The sequence below is a fragment of the Triticum aestivum genome, chromosome 2D, assembly GCF_018294505.1.
Source record: "Triticum aestivum cultivar Chinese Spring chromosome 2D, IWGSC CS RefSeq v2.1, whole genome shotgun sequence".
NCBI classification, from domain to species: Eukaryota; Viridiplantae; Streptophyta; class Magnoliopsida; order Poales; family Poaceae; genus Triticum; species Triticum aestivum.
Window position 1 is genome coordinate 125,231,117 of NC_057799.1, and position 6,000 is coordinate 125,237,116.

Here is a 6,000-nt window from a genome sequence, read left to right on the forward strand (position 1 = left end):
GTCGTCAGCGGCCTGCACGTAGTAGTAGGCACCTCCAGTGTCGTAAGTGTCGTCGTCGACGGTGGCGTCTGACTCCTGGACTCCAACATCTGGTTGCGACAACCAGATAGAAAGGAAAGGGGGAAAAGAGGGAGAGAAGCAACCGTGAGTACTCATCCAAAGTACTCGCAAGCAAGGAGCTATACTACATATGCATGGGTATATGTGTAAAGGGGCATATCAGTGGACTGAACTGCAGAATGCCAGAATAAAAGGGGGATAGCTAGTCCTGTCGAAGACTACGCTTCTGGCAGCCTCCATCTTGCAGCATGTAGAAGAGAGTAGATTGAAGTCCTCCAAGTAGCATCGCATAGCATAATCCTACCCGGCGATCCCCTCCTCGTCACCCTGTTAGAGAGCGATCACCGGGTTGTATCTGGCACTTGGAAGGGTGTATTTTATTCAGTATCCAGTTCTAGTTGTCATAAGCTCAAGGTACAACTCCGGGTCGTCCTTTTACCGAGGGACACGGCTATTCGAATAGATAAACTTCCCTGCAGGGGTGCACCACATAACCCAACACGCTCGATCCCAATTGGCCGGACACACTTTCCTGGGTCATGCCCGGCCTCGTAAGATCAACACGTCGCAGCCCCACCTAAGCACAACAGAGAGGTCAGCACGCCGGTCTAACCCTATGCGCGCAGGGGTCTGGGCCCATCGCCCTATGCACACCTGCACGTTGCGTACGCGGCCGGAAGCAGACCTAGCCTAGTGGCGTTCCAGTCCAATCCGGCGCGCGCCACTCAGTCGCTGACGTCAAAAGAGCTTCGGCTGATACCACGACGTCGGGATACCCATAACTACTCCCACGTAGATGGTTAGTGCGTATAGACCAAATGGCCAGACTCAGATCAAATACCAAGATCTCGTTAAGCGTGTTAAGTATCCGCGAACGTCGACCAGGGCCAGGCCCACCTCTCACCTAGGCGGTCTCAACCTGCCCTGTTGCTCCGCCACAAATATCCACTTGCGGGTACTCCTACGAGCCGACCCGACTTTAATCATCACATATGTCATGTATATAGTACATAAGTATATACCCGGGATCACCGCCCAGGTGATCACGGCCCGATAGTATAGCACAGCAGACGGACAAGAATGTAGGGCCACTGATGGAAATCTAGCATCCTATACTAAGCATGTAGGATTGCAGGTAAAGATAGTAACAATAGTAACAAGGATAGGCTATGCATCAGAATAGGATATCGGAAAGCAGTAACATGCTACACTACTCTAATGCAAGTAGTAGAGAGTAGAGTAGGCGATATCTGGTGATCAAGGGGGGGGCTTGCCTGGTTGCTCTGGCAAGTAGGAGGGGTCGTCGACTCCGTAGTCGAACTGGGCAGCAGCAGTGTCGGTCTCGTAGTCTACCGGAGAGAAGGGGGGGAAGAAACAGTAAATACCATGCAAACATAAGCATGACGATGCGTGACATGACAATGAGCGGTGCTAGGGGTGCCCTAACGCGACAGTAGGTGTTACCGGGGAAGGGGGGGGGAACATCCGGGAGGTATTCCCGATGTTTCGCGTTTTCGGACAGACGGAACGGAGGGGGAAAGTTGCTAGTTCGATAGGTTAGGGAGGTGTGGTGGATGAACGGTCTGCGTATTCGGATTCGCCTCGTCGTTTTGAGCAACTTTCATATAGAAAACATTTTCATCCGAGTTACGGTTTAAAAGATATGAATTTTCAAAGTTTATTTGAATTTCTGGAATTATTTAATTAACAGAAAAAGGGATATGACGTCAGCATGACGTAGGAGTGACGTCAGCGGTCAACAGTCCGGGTTGACCGGTCAAACTGACAAGGGGGACCCACCTGTCATAGACAGTGGGTTAACAGAGGATTAAACTAATTAATTTTTAGTTAATTAACTACTGGGCCCACCTGTCAGTGAGAGATTAATTAAACTAATTATTTTTATTTATAAAACATTTTCTTTTTCTTTTCTTTTTTTTAATTAATTTTTTTTTTTGCGGCGGGGCCCGCATGTCAGTGACTGGGCCTGCCCAGTCAGCAGTTGACTGGGTCAACCCAGTCAACTGAGCCCGTGGGGGCCACTGGCAGTGACCCAGGGGTGGCCCCAGGTGTGCCACGTCGGCGGCCGGCGCCGGCGCAACTCCGGCGACCAAATCCGCGGCGGTCCCTCGCCGGAGTTGGCCGGATTCGCGCTACGGGGCTCGGGGAGGAACGGGGCTAGGCCCATTCGAAAGAGCTCGCAGCGCCGCATCCAGGGGTGGCCGGGGTTTCGCCGGACTCGGCCGGAATCGGCGCCGGCGAGCGGTGGAGGCGGCGGCGCGCACGGGTGCTCGACGGGGACATGGCTACGGCGGGCTATCGGAAAAGCGGAGGGGCTGGGGAGCTTCTACGTGCGGTGGGGAGCGCTGTGGGCTTGAGCCCGTGACCATTTGGTCACCGGAGACACGCCGGCGGCGAGCTCCGCGGCGTGGCGTTCGGGCGCGCGCGGGGAAGCAGCTACGGAGCGCGAGCGAGCTAGCGGAGAGGGGGAGGAGGTAGAGGAGCTCACCGCGCGGCGCAAGAAAGGCCCGTGGGTGCTTAGGAGCAGCAGGTCGTCGCCGGGGAAGAAAGGGGGTCGCCGGCGTCCGAGGTTGAAGGCGAGCTCGGGGAGGCGGTTGCAGTGGCTCCGAGCCTCGAAGGAGAGGCGGAGGGGGTGTAGTCGAGGGCGGCGACGTCGTACAACACGGCGGGGTGGCGAGTGGGGCACGGTGGCCGCGTGAACGACGGGAACGGCGGCGAGCGCGCCGGCGTGGGGAAGAGGGGAGCGGTGCGGATCCGGGGGAGGGAAGAGGAAGGCGCGGGGGCCGAGAGGGAGAGCGGTGTGAGTGGGAGAGAGGCCCGAGGGAGCGGGGCCGCTGGCGCCCTTATCCTCTCGCGGGGTTCATCGCCGGCGAGGGGGTTCGGCGGCGACGCGCCCTGTTCCGACCCGGTCGGGGGAACAGGAAGGGGACGCGGGCGGGGGGGGGGGGGGGGGGGGGAAGGTGGGCTGGGCCGGGGCGCGGCTGCGGGTGGCGGCCCAGCTTGGGCCGGGGGGGGGAGGTTTTGGGCCGCGGGTCCAGTGGGGGGGGGGAGCGGGCCCTTTTTCCTTTGCTTTCTTTTTTTGTTTTGTTTTCTGTTTTATTTCATTTAAAAGTATTTAGACATTTTATAAAAATGTGTTTTCTCCACCATAATTACCAGGGTATTATTTAGAACCCACTGAACATTTCTGTTTGAATTTTTGAAAACTTTTATTTTCCACTTTAATTATATTTGAAGTTTGAACTAGGAGTTTGACAAGGGTGTGGTTCAAATGTGATCTAGCCCTGTTTAGCAACATGATTAGCTTAATCACAGGGGGGTTACTGTAGCATGATTCTCAGGGTGTTACAACTAGATTGTTGACTCTAGTGAACTCTTTGGATGTTGGTCACATGGTGATGTGACCTGTGAGTGTTAATCACATGGTGATGTGGACTAGATTATTGACTCTAGTGCAAGTGGGAGACTGTTGGAAATATGCCCTAGAGGCAATAATAAATAGGTTATTATTATATTTCCTTGTTCATGATAATCGTTTATTATCCATGCTAGAATTGTATTGATAGGAAACTCAGATACATGTGTGGATACATAGACAACACCATGTCCCTAGTAAGCCTCTAGTTGACTAGCTCGTTGATCAATAGATGGTTATGGTTTCCTGACCATGGACATTGGATGTCGTTGATAACGGGATCACATCATTAGGAGAATGATGTGATGGACAAGACCCAATCCTAAGCCTAGCACAAGATCGTGTAGTTCGTTTGCTCAGAGCTTTTCTAATGTCAAGTATCATTTCCTTAGACCATGAGATTGTGCAACTCCCGGATACCGTAGGAATGCTTTGGGTGTACCAAACGTCACAACGTAACTGGGTGGCTATAAAGGTGCACTATAGGTATCTCCGAAAGTGTCTGTTGGGTTGGCACGAATCGAGACTGGGATTTGTCACTCCGTGTAAACGGAGAGGTATCTCTAGGCCCACTCGGTAGGACATCATCATAATGTGCACAATGTGACCAAGGAGTTGATCACAGGATGATGTGAGTTACGGAACGAGTAAAGAGACTTGTCGGTAACGAGATTGAACAAGGTATAGGGATACCGACGATCGAATCTCGGGCAAGTAACATACCGATAGACAAAGGGAATTGTATACGGGATTGATTGAATCCTCGACATCATGGTTCATCCGATGAGATCATCGAGGAGCATGTGGGAGCCAACATGGGTATCCAGATCCCGCTGTTGGTTATTGACCGGAGAGTCGTCTCGGTCATGTCTGCGTGTCTCCCGAACCCGTAGGGTCTACACACTTAAGGTTCGGTGACGCTAGGGTTGTAGAGATATTAGTATGCGGTAACCCGAAAGTTGTTCGGAGTCCCGGACGTCACGAGGAGTTCCGGAATGGTCCGGAGGTAAAGATTTATATGGGAAGTCTTATTTTGGTCGCCGGAAAAGTTTCGCACTTTATCGGTATTGTACCGGGAGTGCCGAAAGGGGTCCGGGGGTCCACCAGCCCCCGGGGGGCCACATGGGCTGTGGGGGGTGCGCCTTGGCCTATATGGGCCAAGGGAACCAGCCCCAAGAGGCCCATGCGCCAAGAGATAAGATAAAGGGAGAGTCCTAAAGGGGGAAGGCACCTCCGAGGTGCCTTGGGGAGGATGGACTCCTCCCTGGCCGCACCCTTCCTTGGAGGAAGGGCCAAGGCTGCGCCCCCCCTCTCCCTTGGCCCTATATATAGTGGGGGGGAAGGGAGGGCAGTGGCAATAAAAGCCCTGGCGCCTCCCTCTCCTTCCCGTGACACATCTCCCTCCTCCCGCAGCGCTTGGCGAAGCCCTGTTGGAATCCCGCTACTTCCACCACCACGCCGTCGTGCTGCTGGATCTCCATCAACCTCTCCTCCCCCCTTGCTGGATCAAGAAGGAGGAGACGTCGCTGCTCCTTACGTGTGTTGAACGCGGAGGTGCCGTCCGTTCGGCGCTAAGATCATCGGTGATTTGGATCACGACGAGTACGACTCCATCAACCCCGTTCTCTTGAACGCTTCCGCTCGCGATATACAAGGGTATGTAGATGCACTCCCCTTCCCCTCGTTGCTAGATTACTCCATAGATTGATCTTGGTGATGCGTAGAAAATTTTGAATTTCTGCTACGTTCCCCAACATCCTCGACATCGTGGTTCATCCGATGAGATCATCGTGGAACATGTGGGAGCCAACATGGGTATCCAGATCCCGCTGTTGGTTATTGACTGGAGAGGTGTCTCGGTCATGTCTGCATGTCTCCCGAACCCGTAGGGTCTACACACTTAAGGTTCGGTGACGCTAGGGTTGTAGAGATATGTGTATGCGGAAACCCGAAAGTTGTTCGGAGTCCCGGATGAGATCCCGGACGTCACAAGGAGTTCCGGAATGTTCCGGAGGTAAAGAATTATATATAGGAAGTCAAGTTTCGGCCACCGGGAAAGTTTCGGGGGTTACCGGTATTGTACCGGGAACACCGGAAGGGTCCCGGGGGTCCACCGGGCGGGGCCACCTATCCCGGAGGGCCCCGTGGGCTGAAGTGGGAAGGGAACCAGCCCCTAGTGGGCTGGGCGCCCCCCCATGGGCCTCCCCCCTGCGCCTAGGGTTGGAAACCCTAGGGTGGGGGGGCGCCCCACTTGCCTTGGGGGGCAAGGCACCCCCTTGGCCGCCGCCCCCCCATCTAGATGGGGTTTGGCCGGCGCCCCCCCCCTCCCAGGGGGCCTATATAAAGGGGGGAGGGAGGGCAGCAATAGGAACGCCTTGGGCGCCTCCCTCCTCCCCTGCTACACCTCTCTCTCTCGTAGAAGCTCGGCGAAGCCCTGCCGGCATCCCGCTACATCCACCACCACGCCGTCATGTTGCTGGATCTCCATCAACCTCTCCTCCCCC